The following is a 22,881-nucleotide window of genomic DNA, read 5'->3' as shown; positions in this document are numbered from 1 at the left end:
GTGTGTGTGAGTGTGTGAGTGTGTGTGTGAGTGTGTGTGTGTATGGGTGTGTGTGTGAGTGTGTGAGTGTGTGTGTGAGTGTGTGTGTGTGTGTGTGAGTGTGTGTGTGTGTGTGTGTGTGTGTGTGTGTGTGTGTGTGTGAGTGTGCGTGCGTGCGTGCGTGCGTGAACTTCTGTAGCTCCATGAGTGTCACCTGCTTGACTCATTGGAACATCTCCAGCAGGTGCCTGGTGCCTTCTGATAACATTGAGTCAAGGAGCTCTCGGTCTTCTGCCTGGGGTCCCTGCCTGTGTCTGTTGCCACTGTCCCCTTTCTGTGTTAGTGCTCTGTAATATGCATTGTAAAGAGTTGAAAAATACTTACTTTTATGAGTGAGAGAGAGGCAGATCCTAACACTGCTCATTTCTGATGTATGCCACTGCTGAGAATTGAGCGTAGGACTCTGTGCTCTCAAGCATTCTGTCTGTCTCAATGCTCTGCTGCTGAGCTGTCCCCAGTCTTAAACTTACCTATATTCCAGAACCAGTACTAGTCACTGTAAAATGACTATCTGATTTAAAGGTTAGAGTCTGTGAGTCGTAGGTATTATTAATATCACTTCTATTTTATACAAGAGTAAATTTATTGGAGAGTATTTAAAGAATTCACCCAGGTGTCAGGCAGCAGCAGGTTAAGTGCATGTGGCGCCAAGCTCAAGGACCAGCTTAAGGATCCCGGTTCGAGCCCCTGGCTCCCCACCCGCAAGAGGTCACTTCACAAGTGGTGAAGCAGGTCTTCAGGTGTCTGCCTTTCTCTCCCCCTCTCTGTCTTCCCCTCCTCTCTCCATTTCTCTCTGTCCTATCCAACAATGACGACATCAGTAACAACAATAACTACAACAATAAAACAACAAGGGCAACAAAAGGGAATAAATAAATTTTTTTAAAAAAATTCACCCAAATTTAGCTAGAATTTAAATTGGGCCTCCATGTCTTAGAGTCTGTGCTTTACCCATGAATGTTCTGCATAGGGTAATATTGCAAATATCCAAACGTGACCAACTGAATAACTGGGTCAGCATCTCCTTTCTCTGTGGCTCACTTCCCATCTCCAGCAAAGCTTCATGATGGATAGAGGAGAGTACATCACAATATCTATACTTGATGTCTGTTCATGTATCATGGTCACTGTGGTTTTGGCAAAGGAGCGAGACCACAGGCTTATGTGTACAATTTGTCTTCTGGTTGCCTTGTTGCTCCCTGGTGTCACTGCCCATTGAGCCTGGTCTTTGCCAGATCATAAAGCTGATATGAGGGAACCAGTAGCCCATAGCCCAGCCTGTGCAGCTATTTCTGGTCTGCACACATGCTTGCGAGATGTGAAGAAGTGACAGTTGTTTAAATCCTCAGATGTGTTGTGTGGCTTGTCAACGTTTCATTATTATAACACTAACTGATATATATTGCAAAAGAGGAATTTGAATTAAAATTGCACAAACAGAATTTGGTCATAGACTTTTTTTTTTCTGTTTCTTTCTTTCTTGTAGTTTTGGGGCTTGAATAGTTTTCCTTTATTTCTCAAAAGTCTCAAGTGTGGCAGAATTTTCCCCAAACACACACTGGTTTTTACCGAGGATTCCTTTACTCAGTTGCCTTTCTTACCTGCTTGGTTTTTGGTGGAATTTTGACTTCTGATTTTCACTATAATCTGTAATAGAGATACCACTAAACTTATACATGGTTTATTTCATCTTCTTGATTTCAATTTAGTCTCTCAGATTCTATATTAAGTACTGAACCTTTTAGGGCTAGATTCTTACATGGTTCCTTTTAAAATCAGAAAGAAATAACATACTGTTTCGGGTTGCTTTTGTTAGTTTTAGTTTATGTAAATATGTTGACCACAAATGTTATATAATAGATTGACTAAGGTTTAGAATTTTTACATATGGTAGAAAAGAATGTATGGCTAAGCTTTAGAATAAAACTGATAAATAAACTTATTGAAACTTCTTAGTTTACTTGAAAATATGATTTGGCTTATATCTATTAAGGGCTTAATCAAATAACAGAAACTTTTACTCTTGGCAGAAAGAAATCAAATGAGTTAGGAACGTATACAAAGATAACCTGTCATCCAAAGTTCTTAATGCTGGACATCTGGAAGTTAGCACAAGCTTTTGCATCGGTTCTTTTTATTCAAATTAGATGCAGAGTAATGAACATATATTTCCCAGTAACTTATTGAATCTTGTATATTTTAATGCATTTTAAAGTTCTCCTGCTTTCACCTTTCTCTGTGCTTTAAGCAGAAAAGTCTTAAAGTTATGTTGTAAAATAAATCACTTCTAATATCATTTTATTTAGAATATTACCCTGTTATATCGACTTAAGAATCTGTTCCAAATAAAATACTGACCAAACAAGATGACAGTAAACTCTACCCATAAGAGCTGTAATGTAACTTTTCCAGAATTAGTTATTGAAGAGATTTTGAATTCCACGGGTATTAAAAGTAAATTATACAGTAAATCTCAATGTATTTGCAATTCCTTATTTAAATTAAGAGGAAAGAGAAAAGTGATGGTTGATTAATATCAATAGAAGAACAGAAAACTATTCCTCAATGGTAGTTCTCAAAACTACATTCCAAATAGCAAACATGGGGAAAAATGGCTAGTGGAGTGTCCCTTTTGAGTAAATGTCAACAAACTACCTTGAAAGAAATTCTAGTTCATCTACAGTGCATTTTACATGAATATAAGGTGTAATGGACTATCAAGTCATTATCTTTTTTTTTCAGAGAATGTCTCTACTGAGTATTCTAAAAACAGTGAGAGGCATAGTGAGAAATAATAGGCCTGAAAGCATATGGTTAATATAATTGAAGCAAAAGTAAGCACAGTTTTATAAAAGGAGAAACCTACCTGGTCTGCAATAAATAAATAAATAAATAAATAAATAAATAAGTGCTTTGAAATGGAACCTTAAGTGAATATTTTCCTTTGAGTCTTTCCTCTTTGTGGCCATTTGTTTATGCCACTTAGCAGATCTCCTGCTGTATACTCTGCTGTCATTTTGCTTGGAAGAGTTGTGCTGGGCTTCTCTCGTCAATTTCCCTCCCAGTTGAAGGTGCCCAAGCCTACAATTATTACACTAGCGTGTGCTTGCTCAGTAATATTCAGTCATTGTGATTTCCTCCCTCCCTATTTTCCTTCCCTGGAGGCAACTGATAAGAACAGTTCCTAGTTCTTTGCCTGGGACTTAGAGATAGGGAAATTTTCTTAGATCTCAAGTTATAATTCTATCTCTGATTAATGGAAAAGAGTTTTAGATCTCATTTCAAGAGCAGGTATGGCCCCAGATAGCCACAGATAGATGGCCTCATCCTAACTCCAGTGTCTCCACACTGTCTTGGCTTTATGGAAAAATCTGTAAACCAGACTTAAGATGGGAAACCATGGCAACAAGGTATTATCTTTTAAAACTAATTGCAGCATTTTAAAACTAAGGATTTTTTTTTTAATTGCACCATACCTGAGCATAAAGAAGAATAATAAAACCAAAAAGCAAAGTTCTACTTTCTGGGATAGTATCAGAAGGAAAAGTTGCCAGTTAGGTGGTAGCACACCTGGTTAAGTTATCCCCATCAAGATCCCAACCACATATTTTAGGAGAATAGAACAAATGCTACAAATGTTTATCTGGAACCAGAAAAGACCTAGAATTGCCGAAACAATCTTGAGAAGAAAGAACAGAACTGGAAGCATCACACTCCCAGATCTCAAATTGTATTATAGGGCATTGTCATCTAAACTGCTTGGTACTGGAACATGAATAGACACATTACAGTGCACAAGGACCTCGGTTCAAGCCCCAGGTCCCCACCTGCAGGGGGGAAGCTTCACAAGTGGTGAAGCAGGGCTTCAGGTGTCTGTCTGTCTTCCCCCCTATAGCTATCCCACCTACCACCTCTCAATTTCCGTGTCTATCCAATAATAAATAAGTTTTTTTTTTAAAAAAGAAGGAAATGTTGCTTATGGAGTGGGTATGTGATTTAGGTCTGGACAACCAGAGTGCCACCATTCTCTGCCACAGGATAGTGATAAAAGTTTATGTATTTCAGAGCCAAATTATATACAGTTATGGGTGATGTAGAGGATAATTCAATAGACTCTTCTGATTCTATTTGACCTGTATCTTTGAGGTAAAGTATTAAACCTTACACTGGAAAGTACTTTCTAAAATATAACTTAAAACAGAGAAGAAGTCTACAAAAGAGAACCTATCTGACGGAATCTTTTGGAATTTTTTATTTATTTTTACTTAATTACTACTTCTAAATTTTACTTTTTTAATTATCTTTATTTGTTGGATAGAGAAAGAGAGAAATTGAGAGGGGAAGGGAAGATAGAGAGGGAGAGATACAGAGAGACACCTGCAGCCCTGCTTCACCACTTGCAAAGCTTAACCCCCGCAGGTGGGGACCAGGGGCTTGAGCCTGGTTCCTTGCTCACTGTAACATGGGCGCTCAGCCAGGTGTGCCACCGCCTGGCCCCCTTCTAGGCTAGGTCTTGCTCTCCTGTGCATAAGCCAATTTGAGTTAGATTTCTGCCTCTAGCAAACAAGATGATTATCTAATCCAAATGTGGCACGATACAATGATTATTGCCATTCAGTTTATCCAATCCAAATGTGGCACGATACAATGATTATTGCCATTCAGTTTATCCAATCCAAATGTGGCACAATACAATGATTATTGCCATTCAGTTTATCCAATCCAAATGTGGCACAAAACAAGATTATTGTCATTCAGTTTCATTTCACTTGCCATCACTAGTTTTTTTTCCACTCTGTCAACATTTTGAAATCCTGTTCCTGGTATGATCCTCTCAGCTTTGCACCATCGGTCTGTCCTCCCTGTGTTTTAACTTGCTGACAAAAATCTGGATCATCAAATGGGCAAATTTCCCAAAATCTAATGAAGACCTTCCTTCCATAATTCTTACCAGGCTGCCCCAACAATCCATATGGGATAAGCATATTTTCTTTGTCTTAGGATGTGGTTTCTGGAGTTAATTTTTCCACAGTTTAGTAAAATTTCAGGACATCAAATTTACATCATCAATTGAAAAAGCAACACTAGGTTTCTAATACATCATTATTATTATTATTGCCCTTAGGAAAGCTAATTGTTTTCTCTGAATTATAGTGGCCTCATTATAATAAAAAGATAATCTCAACCTTTAACTATATAACAAGTGTGCATAAAGCCTATAAAAGATATCCCTGTCTAAGCTAGCTCACAAGGGACAACATTTTCACAATAGGATAATTCACAAGGGGCTTCATAAATTTATTTTTAAAATGTGGACAGTAGTATGGAAGTCATGAATATAACGGAGAATTTGGTCCGACTATAAGCCTAAAATTAAATCAGGAGCAACTATAGCACTGGAAGCCAGGTAATCACAGGACTTTCACAGTAGGGATCCTGAGTGTAAAGGCACAGCGACCTTACACACGTTTCGTGGAAGCAGGTGCAGCGGACTAATCCCGTAACTGCTCCTCTGCCCAGTGGCATCCTGACGAGATTTCCAGTGCCAACCATAGCTAACCAACGCTAACCACATCTGATGAGGGAGCTAGTTGATGTAGTTGATAGCGGTTAGCCTTCCTCCCCGCCACAAGAAAGCATGGAGAATGCTATGAGGAACAAATGGAAAATATTAAGTAGATATTCAAGTCCTAAACAGTACACCCTGATAAAAGTTATTCACTTCTATGTTCAGGTTCTGTAACAGTGATTGGAATAATTTTCCTAAATTTGCAAAACTATAAATGAAGTCATAAGTCTATTTATGTTATATATGTTGAACTACATGAAATTGTGGTTCCAAAAAAAAAAAAAAAAGCATATCGCCTACATTTTTAAAGTGGAGTGTCATCAGACGCTGGGGTGAGTTTTTTCTAGCCTGGTGGTATAAGCACAGAACTTAAGTAAGAACAGTGGGAAATGTCACTGGAATGGTACTGGAGACAGGTGAATGGGACTAACCATGCAATCACATCATGAATTTATGTGATGCCTAGGAAGTAGCTGGAAATATTAAAGTTTGAATCTGATGTTCCCAGGATTGATTGGGGGGGAGGTAATGATTCATTTACACTAAAAAGAGAGAGAGGGAGAGAGGGAGAGAGGGAGAAAGGGAGAGAGGGAGAGAGAGAGAGAGAGAGAGAGAGAGAGAGAGAATTTAGCTCTAAATAAGGTAATTTTGCCAAAGTTTTATAGGTCAAGATATTTGAAAATTAGACAGAGAAGGTATTTATACTCTGCTTTTGGTAGAGTGAAACAAATGGTACCAGCAGCTAAACTTGGTTATTTTTTATTTGAATTCTGTTCTAGGGGCCATTCTCCCTCTTTGTGTGTATAACCTCAGTTAATCATTTGCTACAATTCTGTGGAACTGGTACTGCTATTAACCTTGTTCCAATGATTAATAAATTTGGGAAGAAAAATTAGGTCAAAAAAAGAGAGTGGCATGAAAATAAATAGGACCGTTGGTCTTCTATATTAGGAGAATTTATTCCAGGATCATGAATTTAACTGAATCTTATAAAGCAAATAGTCATAAAGCCCAGACAACCTAAGGAGTCTGATACTATCTGTATTTCTGAAGTGGTGCGTGATTTCTATTTAAAAAAAACAAAAGCCACTTTTGTCTCCATCTACAATGGTCACTTTGTCAGGTCCTCTCCATCCTAATGTGTTGCCCTTGGGTAGTAGTCAACAGATAGATGGAATTTAATGTCATATATCATATACCTTGATGTTCATATCACTACATTTATTCTACTCTATCATTGAAGTATTGATTACTATTACATTCTCCCTTGGCTTTGTGAATTTCTTAGTGGATCAGTACTTTGTCAATTGATGCTAGCCCCTTGCTTTTTCAACGGGAGCATTTCATATACAGACAGTGTATTGCGCTAGTGAAGCATGTTCAGTGTATTGGGCTAGTGAAGCATGTTCAGTGTATTGGGCTAGTGAAGCATGTTCAGTGTATTGTACTAGTGAAGCATGTTCAGTGTATTGCGCTAGTGAAGCATGTTCAGTGTATTGGGCTAGTGAAGCATGTTCAGTGTATTGTACTAGTGAAGCATGTTCAGTGTATTGGGCTAGTGAAGCTTGTTCAGTGTATTGGGCTAGTGAAGCTTGTTCAGTGTATTGGGCTAGTGAAGCATGTTCAGTGTATTGCGCTAGTGAAGCATGTTCAGTGTATTGTGCTAGTGAAGCATGTTCAGTGTATTGTACTAGTGAAGCTTGTTCAGTGTATTGGGCTAGTGAAGCTTGTTCAGTGTATTGGGCTAGTGAAGCATGTTCAGTGTATTGTACTAGTGAAGCATGTTCAGTGTATTGGGCTAGTGAAGCATGTTCAGTGTATTGTACTAGTGAAGCATGTTCAGTGTATTGGGCTAGTGAAGCATGTTCAGTGTATTGTACTAGTGAAGCATGTTCAGTGTATTGTACTAGTGAAGCATGTTCAGTGTATTGTACTAGTGAAGCATGTTCAGTGTATTGTACTAGTGAAGCATGTTCAGTGTATTGTACTAGTGAAGCATGTTCAGTGTATTGTACTAGTGAAGCTTGTTCAGTGTATTGGGCTAGTGAAGCATGTTCAGTGTATTGGGCTAGTGAAGCATGTTCAGTGTATTGTACTAGTGAAGCATGTTCAGTGTATTGTACTAGTGAAGCATGTTCAGTGTATTGTACTAGTGAAGCATGTTCAGTGTATTGTACTAGTGAAGCTTGTTCAGTGTATTGCGCTAGTGAAGCTTGTTCAGTGTATTGGGCTAGTGAAGCATGTTCAGTGTATTGGGCTAGTGAAGCATGTTCAGTGTATTGTGCTAGTGAAGCATGTTCAGTGTATTGTACTAGTGAAGCATGTTCAGTGTATTGTGCTAGTGAAGCATGTTCAGTGTATTGTACTAGTGAAGCTTGTTCAGTGTATTGCGCTAGTGAAGCTTGTTCAGTGTATTGGGCTAGTGAAGCATGTTCAGTGTATTGTACTAGTGAAGCATGTTCAGTGTATTGCGCTAGTGAAGCTTGTTCAGTGTATTGGGCTAGTGAAGCATGTTCAGTGTATTGTACTAGTGAAGCATGTTCAGTGTATTGTACTAGTGAAGCATGTTCAGTGTATTGTACTAGTGAAGCTTGTTCAGTGTATTGTACTAGTGAAGCATGTTCAGTGTATTGTACTAGTGAAGCATGTTCAGTGTATTGTACTAGTGAAGCTTGTTCAGTGTATTGTACTAGTGAAGCATGTTCAGTGTATTGTACTAGTGAAGCTTGTTCAGTGTATTGTACTAGTGAAGCATGTTCAGTGTATTGTACTAATGAAGCATGTTCAGTGTATTGTACTAGTGAAGCATGTTCAGTGTATTGTACTAGTGAAGCATGTTCAGTGTATTGGGCTAGTGAAGCATGTTCAGTTACCCACAAAGAGAAAATGAGGCGCTTAGAGGAGTTTGGGGACCCAGTGCCCTGTGGAGGACAAAGATGGCGGTTGTGTGGAAGGTGAGATACAGGGACACATCTTGGAAACAGACTCTTGTGACCACTGTAGACGCCAACAGTTTCTCAGCACGTTGATACTGAAGTTGAAAGAAGAGTACGCTCTATGACAGACATGGCTTTTGGCACTATCAGCTGCTAGCTTATTTTTAGACACGGTCATTTGGGGTCAGTGAAATAGCTGACCTGGAGACGGCTTGTTATGACTGGCCCACAGCCTACGTCTGAGCCCAGGTCCCATTGTACTAGAGCCAGAATCAGTGCTGTGGTCTCCTCTCCACACTCTTCTTGTCTTTTTCTGTGTAAAGGGGTGAAGCCTTTTTGACTACAAATTCATAATAATGAAATGATTGATTGCGTATTTTGTTCTATATGGAGAAAAGTGTTTTTTGTTTTTTTTTTAGCAGAGCACTGCCCAGCCCTGTCTTATGGTGGTGTGGGGCATTGAACCTGGGACTTGAGAGCCTCAAGCATGAAATTCTCTTTACATAACCATTATGCTATATCCCCATCCAAGAAAAGTGCTTTTATCTGCGTTGTTCCTCTTTTTAAAAACAACTTTTTTTAAAAAAAGTATTTACTATTGGGCAGAGCAAGAGAGAAATTGAAAGGGAAGGAGGAAGATAGAGAGGGAGAGAGACAGAGAGACCTACAACCCTACATGTTGGACCAGGGGATTGAACCTGGGTCCTTGCACACTGTAGTGTGTGTGCTTGACCTCGTGCACCACCACCTGGCCCACTCTGTGTTGTTCTTTATCAGTTGCTCTGGAAAATCACTATGTGCATTCTCCTTCATGAAGCTGCTCCTTGTTACATGTGGTTCTCAACTGACCTGTCATTTTATTTCATCTTTTTATTTTATTATTTTTACCACCAAGGTTATCTCTAGAGCTTTGTGCCTGAACAGTTCCTCCACCCCAGGAAGACTCATTTTTTCTCCTCTTCCTTCTCCTCCTCCTATTCTTTGTAACATGAAGGTGGGATACAAGGTAAGAGACAGAGACAGAGAGAGAGAGAGAGAGAGAGAGAGAGAGAGAGAAGAGGGAAGAGGGAGAGGGAGAGAGAGAAAGAGAGAGAAGAGAACGCAGCTGCTTCTCCGTGCATGAAGCTTTGCCAGGTGTGCCCTTCTGCAGCCCAGGGGATTCCAGTCAGGGCCCTTGCTCATAGTAGTGTGCAGTCTGCTGGGGAGCCTTCTCCTGGGCCCGGCCCCTTGACTCATTTGCTTCCTAATGTCCAGCTGATTCTTTTCTTTCAGTTTCTTTTTCCTTCTCTCACCTCACCCAGAGCCCCTTGCATTGGTGCGACACACCTAGCCTCTACTGTGTGTGCCCACTTTATGCTCTTGTCTGTCCAGTTCTGCAGATGAGTGAAATCACCCCATACTCATCCTTCTCTTTCTGGCTCATCTCACTCAATACTCCTTCCAGCTCCATCCAAGATGAGGTGAATAACATGACATTATCATTCTTAATAACTGAGTCATATTCCATTCTGCATATAATACCACAACTTTCTTAGCCTCTAACCTATTGTTGGACACCCTGGTTTCTTTTTCCAAGTTTGAGCTATTACGATGCTACTATGACACAGGCATACATAGACATCCTTGAATGAATGTTTGGTTCCTTAAGCTATATCCCCAGGAGAGGAGCTGCCAGATCCTAAGTATGTCCATTTCTAGCTCTGTCAAAGTTCTCCAGACTTCTCTTCACAGGAGTTGGGTCCACTGGACACAGATGAATTGCAAGCATATAAAAAGCTTATATTAAAAGCTCCTGGTGAAAGTGAGATTCCTGCCAAGATGTCCTTGACTTTATGGTAGATGCCCTGCTAATTGCCAGCAACCTGTCATTTCAATCTAAAACAAAATAAATGCCCAGGAGTTGGGTGGTAACGCAGTGGGTAAGCGCAGGTGGCGCAAAGCACAAGGACCAGCTTAAGGATCCCAGTTCGAGCCCCCAGCTCCCCACCTGCAGGGGAGTCGATTCACAGGCGGTGAAGCAGGTCTGCAGGTGTCTGTCTTTCTCTCCCTCTCTCTGTCTTCCCCTCCTCTCTCCATTTCTCTCTGTCCTATCCAACAACGACGACATAAATAACAACTACAACAATAACTACAAGGGCAACAAAAGGGAATAAATAAATATATAAAAAATAAATAAATGCCCATAAAGACAAATACATTTCACTCAATCTTTGTTGTTCACTTACACTGTTTACTTTCTTTTTTATCTCTTTTACCTCCAGGGTCATTGCTGGGGCTCCGTGCCTGCACTATGAATCCACTGCTCCTGGGGGCTATTGTTTCCCATTTTGTTGCCTTTGTTTTTGCCATTTGTTGTTGTTGGATAGGACAGAAAGAAATGGAGAGAGGAGGGGAAGACAGAGAGGGGGAGAGAAAGACAGACACCTGCAGACCTGCTTCACCGCCTGTGAAAGGACCCTCCTGAAGGTGGGGAGCTGGGACTCGAACCAGGATCCTTATGCCGTTCCTTGTGCTTTGCACCAGGTGTACTTAACACTCTGGGCTACTGTTTGTCTTCCTGTCGTGTATCTTTTAAGTATCCTTCTTCATTTGGGACTGTTCACGCTCACTGTGTCCTTAGTCTTTCCTTAGAAAGCCACCAGCAACCCGTTTTTACTTCTTGGGATTATAACAGAGTCCACAGCATTTATGAAGCTCAGAGTTCTAAACATTCTTTGGCAGAGTGACCATAATTTCACAGCTATTTCTGTAACTTAGAATGAACCTCAACATTTTTTGATTCCAGAAAATCCCTTTTAAAATAACAATGTGTTGCTTGTGGGGGGCATGAGCATCATTTGCACAGGGCTGACGAGCCCGAGGGCCGCACATTAACTTGCTCCCTGTTGCTGACAGCCGTGGACTCCTGTGCACACTGAGCTCTTGCTCGCAGTTCCTGCAGCCTCTACCAGCTGCTAGCCTGGGGACCTGAACGTGTGGAGTGGAGCCCTGGTACTAGCTTATGAACGCCTGGCTCCTTCCATCATGACCAGCCCATCTTTGTCCCTTTGCCTTTTTTGCTGCCAAGGTTTTGACGCAACTGAATGGGCAGTGATGTAATAAAGTTCCCTTTTGTTTAAGCCCCAGGACAGAGCTCCATAAAGGCTTTTCTTTTTTAATTACTATAACTGCTTAGTTATAAACGTTTTCTACTAACCACTCTTTTGTTTCTGTCCTATTTTTGTAATTAGCACAGTTCATTAAAAATTACTTGAGGGTAAACTCACGGTCGATTATTTCAACACAAAGAAAATTATTTTTAAAAAGAAATCACCTGTTTTATTGCATATTCTCTCTGTGGTCAGGGTTTAAATGAGGAGGAAGCTTGCATAGGTATTATGCTTAGATTGAATGCAGTAATTTGCTCGACATGTGAAATATTTTTAAAACCTGTACTTTGTGGCACCAAAATTGTCTAGTTCTGAACTTCATAATAAAAAAAAATCACTAATTTGCTATGCAAGAACAGAGTTGGAAAGTTTGGTATGTTTTCTTAGCATTTCTTCTTATCCACTCATTGTCTTGAACCTCATTGCTTTTTACTGGAGGTCAAACTAAATGATAGAAGTTATGAAAATACTTGATCCTGGAAAATTCCTGTTTGCTGTACAGCTCACTGAGACCCAGATGTAGGCTAACATTAGACTGCTCACTGGCCAGTGACTTTCTCGCACAGATAGAAAATGTGAATCTACAGTATTGAAAGTCTGTGCAGGTATTTGGGCTGACTCTAAAAACATTGTATTCAGTCTGTCATTTGTAAGTGCTTCAATTAAACATTTTTAAAGATATTTCAAATCCTGAAGGATATTATTCTGAAAGATAGATTCCACACTCCTATAGCTGATTTTAGATATTTTTATTTATATTGTTTTTATAGAATTCTCTTCCTTTTTCAATATGGAGAGCATCTTGGAAATGTATAGTATTTTATATATTTTATTTATTATTGTTGCTTTTACCACATTGGTGCTACTTATTATTATTTTTTTGCCTCCAGGGTTATTGCTGGCGTTCAGTGCCTGCATCATGAATCCACTGCTCCTGGAGGCCATTTTTTTCTCCTTTTGTTGCCCTTGTTGTTGTAGCCTTGTTGTGGTTCTTATTGTTGTTGATGTCGTTCTTTGTTGGACAGGACAGAGAGAAATGGAGAGAGGAGGGAAAGACAGAGAGGGGGAAAGAAAGACAGACACCTGCAGACCTGCTTCACCACCCGTGAAGCAACTCCCCTGCAGGTGGGGAGCCAGGGCTTGAACCGGGATTCTTACGCGGTCCTTGTGCTTTGCACCACGTGCACCCAATCCGCTGCGCTACCGCCTGACTTCCGGTGCTACTTGTTTTAATATGTACTGTTATTTAAAGCATTTGTAATAATTGTAATATTGAAAACAGTGTGCTGCTAATGAAAGTGGTATAAATCAGTACTCTGTGATGTCACTTACAATTATTTGATAGCTCCAAAGTCTATTTATCTTTCTTGCACAATGTTTTAGAACTATAAGAAATATTTTTTAAAATATTCTTTTAATATTTTATTTTCCCTTTTTGTCGCCCTTGTTTTTTTATTGTTGTTGTTATTAATGTCTTCGTTGTTGGTAGGACAGAAAGAAATGGAGAGAGGAGGGGAAGACAGAGAGGGGGAGAGAAAGACAGACACCTGCAGACCTGCTTCACCGCCTGTGAAGCGACTCCCTTGCAGGTGGGGATCCTGGAGCTCGAACCTGGATCCTTAAGCTGGTCCTTGCGCTTTGTGCCACATGCGCTTAACCCACTGCACCACTGCCCGACATATTTTTATGGGGCCAGGTCGTGGCACACCTGATTGATCACATAACATTGCACAAGAACTTGGGTCCAAGGCCCCAGTCTCCACCTGCAAGGCGAAATTTCAGAAGCAGCAAGACAATATTGCAGGTGTCTTCTCCCTTTCTAACTCCCCTTCCCCCTCAATTTATCTCTGTCTTTATCAATCAATCAATAAATACAATAGTTTATCACTCAATCAGTAAATACAATAGTTTATCAATCAATCAATACAATAGTTTATCAATCAATAAATAAATACAATAGTTTATCACTCAGTCAATAAATACAATAGTTTATCACTCAATAAACACAATAGTTTATCAATCAATAAATAAACACAATAGTTTACCAATCAATCAATAAATACAATAGTTTATCAATCAATCAATCAATCAATACAATAGTTTTTTAAAGACATATTTTTGCAGTTTACTGTCTTTATGTTCACATCTTCCTCATTTAAAATTACTTTTTGTCAATATTTGTAACAATGTGAATTTTCCCTTTGGGGATTTAATTCATGGTGAATGGAATGGACTAAGGTGTATTTTATTTATTTCACAGGAGTAGAAAAAAGTAGTATCATAAGAAAGAGAGAAAGGACACAGAGCACCACTTCAGGACATGTGGGACCAAGAATTGCCCCAGGAGCCTTGGGCATTCCTTATCCACAGAACTATTGAACTATTTCCAGAGCTATTCAATGAGGTTTTAACTTAACCTATCACTCTGATATATGGCTATCTGTCCGGTTTGTCCATGGCCAATAGTGTTTCCTGGCAGGACTTTAATTTTTAAACTAGGACTGTTTTAGGAAAACCATTTCAATTTCCCTGGATATAGAGGGGCTTCGGGGAATGTGAAATTTTAGTTACTAAGCTGGTAAAAGTTCTAAGTGAAAAGGGGTGATTAATGGCCCTGCATCCTGATGGCCCTCATTCCTCACTTAGAGGGTGGACACTTTATGAGAGGAGACACACTTTATGTGTCTTTATTATTTCTCTTCATTCCCCAATTTATCTCCGTCCTAGAAGATGAAATAGAAGGAAAAAAGGAAAGAAAGAAAAAAAGAAAAGTAGCCACCAGGATTAGTGGATTCATAGTGCTGGCACTGAGCCACAGTGATAACCTTGATGGCAACTGAAATAATAATTATTATTATTAATAACTTATTGTTATTTAGGTTCCCTTTTGCTTTCCTCCCTGTGGCATTACCTTCTGGACACTGACGGATATCACCTCCTTCTGCTATATAATCATGACTTCTGTAAAATTAGAGGAGTTTGGAAAACATTCCAGGAAGCTGGGTGGTGGCACACCAGGTGAAGCACACGTGGTACTAAGCACAAGCACCTGGGGAAGGATCTGGTTAGAAGCACTGGTCCCTACTGCACTATATGGGCCATAAACAATGAAACTGAGGCTCAGTTTGTTTTCATAAGTTTCAACTTTCCCAAAGGATTTCTGAGCCTGTTAGAACAGGGTTCCCATATTTGCTTGTTTACTGGAGTCAGAAGAGGATTTATAAAAATATTCCGGGAGTCGGGCTGTAGCGCAGCGGGTTAAGCACAGGTGGCGCTAAGCACATGGACCCACATAAGGATCCTGGTTCAAGCCCTGGCTCCCCACCTGCAGGTGTGTCGCTTCACAAGCGGTGAAACAGGTCTGCAGGTGTCTATCTTTCTTTCCCTCTCTATGTCTTCCCCCTCCCCTCTCCATTTCTCTCTGTCCTATCCAACAACAATGACAACAATAATAACTACAACAATAAAACAACAAGGGCAACAAAAGGGAATAAATAAATAAAAATAAAAATAAAAAAATATTTTAAAAAAATATTCCAAGTTTAGTCCAAAGCCTTCTATAATTATATCATGATCTCAGGGAGGACATAGGAATAAGTGATTTCAAAAGTTCCTCCTAGATTCCAAAATGAAGACAGTTTTGAAAACAACGCATTAGATAGTATACTTGGAAAAAGCCAAGGTCTTCTCCTTCCTAATCTTTACTTCAGTGTATCTGTCACCCTCGTTGATGGAAAATTTTCAAATGAATTTTTTTTTTTTTTTTTTTTGCTTTACTCACCTTGAGTACTTATGATTGTCCTGCTTTGAATTGAGTCTCTTACCTGATTTCACTCAGTCTCCCATGTGAATGCGGGAAAACGAACTCAAAGAACGTCATCAGAGGACAGCTGGGACTTTGGTAAAGAAGGGGGCATTGCTATCTGAAAGTTGGTGATCACATGTGGACAGCTAAAGTAGGAAGGGAGAGAGAGAGTCCAGGATAAAGGGAGCCCTGCTTTGCTGCAGGGCACCACATCTGCATTGGTTTCAGATCCCTGAGAGGGACCCGAAAGGGTCCACAGGAAACCATCCAGTTACTGAGTGGCTTAGAAAAGGAGTTTCTTAAACTATTCAGCAATACAGCTTAGCTGCAGAATCCCAAAGGCAACATGGAACTGAATGAACTCTGTCCTTCCTTTTTTTTTGGTCTCCAGGGTTATTGTTGGGGTATGAATCCACTGCTCCTGGAGGCTATTTTTTTCCCCCTTTTGTTGCCTTTGTTCTTTTATTATCATTGTTGTTGTGGTTATTATTATTGCTGTTGTTATTGATGTTATTCTTGTTGGATAGGACAGAGAGAAATGGAGAGAAAAGGGGGAGACAGAGAGGGGGAGAGAAAGACAGACACTGTAGCCTAGCTTGCAGACTTGTTTCACCACCTGTGAAGCGACTTCCCTGCAGGTGGGGAGCCTGGGGCTCAAACCAGGATCCTTATGCCGGTCCTTGAGCTTTGTGCCTTGTGCACTTAACCTGGGGCACTACTGCCCAACCCTGCCTCCCTTTTCTTTTTAACCAGAGCACTGCTCAGCTCTAGTTTTATGGTTGTCTGGGGGATTGAACCTGGGACTTTGGAGCCTCAGGCATGAGAGTCTCTTTGCATCACCATTATGCTATCCACACCCTGAACTCTCCATTCTTAGGTCAGTCAGGAAGCCTTCCAAACTGTGAGGTGTCCCAGTTGCCATGGAGACCCTGGTGAATGGGGTCAGACTTCCCTGAAGGCTGAAAAATTACTCTGACCTCATAGCAGAGTTGCCAATTTTAGGAATGAATATGGGAAGGTAAGAAGATCTAGGATACTCCAGCAGCCCACCCTCCACCCCCTGTGCTAAGGCTCTTTTTAAGGGACATCAGAAACCAGACGTAATATTATGCCACTTCTTCAGAATTCCTCACTGTTACTATTGACATTCAAAACATAACCCAGCATTAACTGTTGTCAACAACAGAAGCCAAAACAGACCAGTGAAACTAGGAAGATGCTGGTTCTGCAGCACCAAGGTGAGAGCTGGAAACTTGATGGTCAAGTTCTAGAAGAGAGAGAATTTGTGGAGTGCATCGTCAGGAAATTTGCAGAGATTTAATATGGAGAAGTAAAGTAAGAAAGAAATCATGACTTCAAAGAGTCACTTGAAAGGAAAATGGGAAATCTGAAAACAATTGCAGGATTTAAAGGACACTTTAAATACATCCCAGTTTCAAAGAATAAGTCATAAAAGTTGACTTACCCATGTAGAAGAACATCAGTTAATACTCTCTGACTTCATGGTAAATGGGTGAAAAGGCTCTGGAAAAGAAAGAAAGAAAGAAAGAAAGAAAGAAAGAAAGAAAGAAAGAAAGAAAGAAAGAAAGAAAGATAGAAAGAAAGAAAGAAAGAATCAGTGGGGTCATGTGATGGGGCACCGGGTTAAGTGCAGGTAGTATAAAGCACGAGGACCTGTGTTGGGGGCTGCACCACAGTCCACAAAGTCCCGGCCATTGTTTCCATGAGAGTCTGAGTGGGTAGATCCCCAGCCCTCCCTACCCTGGGTCAAGAAAAAGGGCAGGTCTCCCCTGACCTCTGGAATTTATGATGGTTGAACCTCTGGAAATGGGAGCCTTCCTGTGCATGCCACTGCCCCCCCCAACCCCATAAAACAAAGACCATAAATTACTGTGTATGGCTAACTTGGAAACTGCCAGCAAACATCCTGATTGCTCAGCTGCCTCCCTTCCCCCTGACCTAAAGTGCCTGCAATTTACCTCCAGAAAAATATACATTGTAAAGCTGGTGATCAAACCTTGTATGCTAACCTTTTACTTGTCATCAAACAGTTTGCAGATCAATGTGTGACTATCCCTTGTGTGCTCTGTGTTTGGGCTAATGATTACCTCAACCTTCCCTCTGAGCTATGGATATATCTGCTTGCCTTTTTCCCTTCAATAAAGGAATTGCCCCACTGAGGCTCTCCCAGAGCTGACTACTCGTCTCTCTGAGCACCTTGCCCCCGCCGCCACATGGAGCCACCCGCAGGACTCCCAGGTGCCACTCTGACCCTCACTTCCACTGGCAAGGGGAGTGGGGGACCTGGATCAACAGACCACAGCCCTGCGTAAGCATCCCAGGTCAAGCCCCCGGCTCCCCACCTGCAGGGGGGTCGCTTTGCAAGCAGCGAAGCAGGTCTGCAGGTGTCTATCTCTCTCTCTCCCTCTCTTACCCCCTTTCCTCTCTCAGTTTCTCTCTGTCCTATCCAATAGAAAAAAACAATGGAACAAATTGCTGCCAGGAGCAGTGGATTCGTAGTGCAGGCACCTAGTCCCAGTAATAACTGTGTAGGGAAAAAAAGAAAAGAAAAAAAAAGAAAAAAAAAAAAAAGAAAGAAGAAAAAAAAAGAAACAATGAAGCAACTTTTCAAGAGATTGAAGATTCTGTTTTAAAAAGCAAATATCAAAATTATAGGGAGTCTCACAAGGAGAAGGGAGCAGAAACCATATTAAAAAATAATAATAATGGAGAAATTTCCAAATCTGGGATATGGTCACACTATAGATGTTCAGAAAGCAGAGAGAATCCCCAAATTTCTAAACCCAAATAGTCTTAAACTATTAATTGTGAGATTATCAAAAGTGAAAGACAAAATATTCACAAGTTTCCAGGGAAAAGAAGAAAGTGACTTATAAAGGCAGTGTAATCAGACTTGCCTCGAACTTTTCAGCAGAAATCACGAAAGGCAGGAGAGAGTGAAGTGGTAAATTCAAGTTTTTAAAAGACAACTGGAAGCCATACATCCTTTTTATTTTTTCTCCAGGGTTATAGCTGGGCTCAGTGCCTGTCCTAGGAAATCACTGGTCCTGGAGGCCATTTTTTCCATTTTACTGGATAGGACAGAGAGAAGTTGAGAGAGGAGGTGGAAGGTGGAGAGGGAGAGAGAAAGATACCTGTAGACCTGCTCCATCGCTGGTGAAGTGCCCTCCCCCCGCAGGTGGGGACCCTGGGGCTGAACCAGGATCCTGGAGTGAGTCCTTGCATCATGTACTATGCAGGTAACCTGGTGAACTACTGCCCGCCCCCAGCCATGCATACTTAATGCTCCAAATTGATCATTCAGATCTGAAGGAGCAATCAAAATAGTATCAGATGTACAATACTAGAGAAATCTGTCATCACCAGACTTGTCTTACAAGATTTCCTAAAAAGAGTTTCACAGAGAGAGAAACAAGGCACTCTTAACAAGGCAATGCTAAGTAGAACAGGCCCAGGAACTCAAATCATAGAAATATGAGACGACTTTAAAGTATGAAAGGGGAGGAAGAAATGGATCAATGCTGTGTTCAGTGCAAAGAATGGCAGATAAGAGCAGTTATTAAAACACTCTCTGTTGGGAGTCGGGTGGTAGCACAGTGGGTTAAGCGCAAGTGGTGCAAAGCTCAAGGACTGGTGTAAGGATCCTGGTTCGAGCCCCGGCTCTCCACCTTCAGGGGCGTTGCTTTACAGGCAGTGAAGCAGGTCTGCAGGTGTCTATCTTTCTCTCCCTCTCTCTGTCTTCCTCTCCTCTCTCCATTTCTCTCTGTCCTGTCTAACAACGACATCAATAACAACAAGAATAACAATGAAAAGACAACAAGGTCGAAAAAGGGAAAATAAATAAATATTAAAAAATTTAAAAAAACACTTGTATTTATGTATAATATGCTTACATATAAATGACCTATATAATACTTTTACTTATAATACATTCACACACACAATCTTACTAAATGATGTCATTTTCTCTCTTTAGAACTTATTAATCTTTCCTGCATCTTTTATTTTTCTTTCTCATCCTCATTATATGTAATACCTTGAGGTTTTTTTTCTTTTAATTTGGCTTATGCATTCAAGGATTCTTGTTGCTATAGTTTATACCTACTACCAAATAATCTACATTTCTCTGAAAGGGAACTACCAAATGGTTTCATTCATGTAGAACTGAAACACATGAACCTGCTAACAAGGTGGGGGGGGGCAGTCAAGGACTGCTGAGACTTCGTGAAAACTGCAGTGGGTGCCCTTGGGGGTAAGGAGGCAGGGTCACGGCAAGGAGAACAGAGCTATGGTGGTGGCTTGCAGTGAGGAGCTGTACCCTTAGAATATTATGATTGTGTAAACCATTATTAAACCACATAGTCAACGACTGCCACCTCTCCAGATTCAAAGGAAGTCTCGAAACTTTACATCAGGCTCAACCTGTTGACTGGCTACGGAAGAAGGGCAAATGCTAGAAGAAGAAGAAACCACTAATAAAAATAAAACAAAATAATAGATCTAATTAGTGATGGAATAAAGTCAAAAATCAAGTTGTTTTGACACAGAATCCAAAATTCTGGCACTTTGGTCATCATAGGCTCAGATTTAAGTTCACTTTTCTCATGTCCTGTCCTAAACTGTCTGGGATCCTATTTGCATAATGGGTTTCTGACATTCTGTTTGCTGACCCTAAGTCTTGCCAATGCTTTGAAGTTTGGAGTATCCACATTTAGCATAAGTCTAGTTTCTTCCCGTGTTGAGAAGAAAGTTACTCATGCTAACTGCTGAGTTTAGAGCCTTATCTAAATTTAGGTTCCAGGTGTTCTTGTCCATGAAAAAGCTGGAGTACAGAAACTATCTTTGTCTTGTGTTTCTCATGTGGTTTAACTAAAAAAGGAAGAGCAAGAGAAAAAGATAGAAGTAGAAACGGTCTTTGCACAACATCCTTGAAATCTGTGCCTCCAGCATTGTCCCTGCTGCTTGGGCTGTCTTTCAGAAGAGATATTGCTTACACTACTGTTAAATTTTAACTCTCAGCCACAGCACTACAAGGCCACACCACTTTGAAGAATTCTATCATGACAGCATGAGAACTGTTACCTAGAGTCTAAGACCTCTTAAACCTTCACTGATGAAGTGTTCTTGGAGAATGCAAATGTTTTTATTATGTTGCTTAAATTTTATTAATTTGATTTAAAATCAACAAGAAATTATCAATTTTTATTTAATAAGATTGTTGCCAGATATCTGATGCAGTAATTTGACTGCAAAGTTTTATTTTCTTTATCTTCCAGTACTGAACACTGAACATGGGTAACTCTCATAGAATAAATTACTGAGCTATGTTCACTGAATTCTGTAAGTAATCAAGCCTGCTTCCGCCCCACTAGGGAAAGAGAGAGACAGACTGGGAGAATGAATCCACCTTTCAACACCCATGTTCAGCAGGGAAGCAATTACAGAAGCCAGACCTTCCACCTTCTGCATCCCACAAGGACCCTGGGTCCATATTCCCAGAGGGATAAAGAATAGGAAAGCTGTCAGGGGAGGGGATGGGATATAGAGATCTGGTGGTGGGAATTGTGTGGAAATATACCCCTTTCATCCTATAGACTTGTCAATATTTCCACTATATAAATAATTTTTTTTAAAAAAGAAATCAAGCTGGCTTCATGGGCCTATGACTAGGGCAGTCACACAGATGTCCTGGTCTGCAGGACCTTGTACTCTGCTTGCTGTACTGCCATTGCTATATTTAAAATCCTAGTACCTCATGGAAGGAGCTTAGGCTCTTGTATTTAGTCCTTTACATAGGGTATGAATCCTGTGTTAATAGGTAAACATGCCCTTTTAAGAAAGAATCTGGCTACAACAATCATCATTCTAGCCAGAAAGTAACCGGTTGTTTCTGGCATGGTGAGTCAAATGTCAAATGCATAACTTGATAGCTCACACAGTAGTGCACATTTAATTCTATATTGACATTTGAATTTGAGCTCCTGGCTACCATGCAAAGTGGAAAAGTTAAGAGAAACGGTGCTGCAGTGTCTCTCCTCTCTCTCTCTCTCTCTCTCTCTCTGTGTGTGTATGTGTGTGTGTGTGTGTGTATGTGTGTGTGTATGTCTCCTCTATCTGTGAAAAAAATCTGAGTCAACCATGAGCAATGGAATTGTGCATTTATGAAGCCCAGGAAAGCCCTGATGATAAAAGTAAATCTGATTTAATCCAATCTTCATAAAGAAGTTAGGAAGTAATGTTTAGTTGCTATGCTGAAAAGGACATTCTGAAAAGAGAGAACGACCAGAAGCCAGTTGTCAGCTGGTTTCTGGAATACAGTTCTTATTCCAAGAAATAAACAAACAGTATTGGTGTCTGTGTTTTGTTCACTTATAAGTGAATATTTGCAGTGAAATTTCATGGCTGAGTGATGTAAACACAAGAGTTTCTAACTGGATGAACGAGAACAATAGCTGAAGAGCAATCCATGGATGAATTAAAGGGTTAAAATAATTTTAGGCTTTTAAAAACATTTTAAGGTATTTGGTAAAATTCTATTTTTTAAATTAAAAATAAAAATAAAAAATAAGCAAGACCATAGGATGATGGGTGCAATTTCACACAATTCCCATCACCAGATCTCCGTATCCCATCCCCTCTCCTGACAGCTTTCCTATTCTTTATCCCTCTGGGAGTATGGACCCAGGGTCATTGTGGGATGCAGAAGGTGGAACATCTGGCTTCTGTAATTGCTTCTCCACTGAACATGGGTGTTGGAAGGTCAATTCATGCTCCCAGGATTCTGGAGACAAAGTTCTTTAGCTAGATTTCAACTGAGAAAGGAAGTAGTTAACATTTGTGACATATCTGGATATTTTATTTTCAAGTTTTCTTAGGTATTAATTGTTGTATGCTTTACATTGGGTTGTTCTAGCTCTCCCCCGCCAAGAAAATTGGATCAGTCCTGCTAATTTCGTGGGCCCGCTTGCCCCCACCCCAAGGAACCACGAGAGGGTTCCAGAGTTCCAGAGTTCGAGAGTGCTTGGTGTCGCCGCGGGGGGAAAGAGGCAGCAGAGTTCTGTTTGGTGATTAGTTTGTCTTAGTTTATGAATTGTTGTTCCTGAATAAAGAAATACAGCTTCCCTGCCCAGCCGTATGTCTCTGGTCGTCTCTGTTACCCGCCCGTGAAGCTAGCCCGGCCAGCTAGAGCATCCGAATTTTAACAACAATTAATGACATGAAAGTGTTTGTAGTCTTGTCTAGTACATTATGAAGTATGTGGAAAAATTATAGTGCAGTGAATGTGTTTGCAGTCTATTATCAATAGTTAGATGTTAATTCACGGCATAATAAATTTATAAAGAAGTGCTATAAAGTAGATTC

At 40.4% G+C, this 22,881-nt stretch overlaps 1 protein-coding gene and 1 long non-coding RNA gene across 2 annotated transcripts in view; one reads left to right on the top strand and one right to left on the bottom strand.

Annotated features, from left to right (window-relative positions):
* The window catches only part of LOC132535321 (uncharacterized), a 55,485-nt gene extending 38,438 nt beyond the window's left edge, over window positions 1-17,047 (bottom strand). The window contains exon 1 of the long non-coding RNA XR_009547118.1: window positions 16,964-17,047. This is a non-coding gene — a long non-coding RNA (uncharacterized LOC132535321). The remainder of the gene's footprint in view (window positions 1-16,963) is intronic.
* LOC132535238 (uncharacterized) overlaps window positions 1-22,881 on the top strand; it is a 388,867-nt gene that overhangs the window by 256,349 nt on the left and 109,637 nt on the right. The gene's annotated exons all lie outside the window — the stretch shown is intronic.

This window comes from Erinaceus europaeus, chromosome 21, assembly GCF_950295315.1.
Source record: "Erinaceus europaeus chromosome 21, mEriEur2.1, whole genome shotgun sequence".
Classification (NCBI taxonomy): Eukaryota; Metazoa; Chordata; class Mammalia; order Eulipotyphla; family Erinaceidae; genus Erinaceus; species Erinaceus europaeus.
This window is presented reverse-complemented; position numbering and strand designations above follow the sequence as displayed.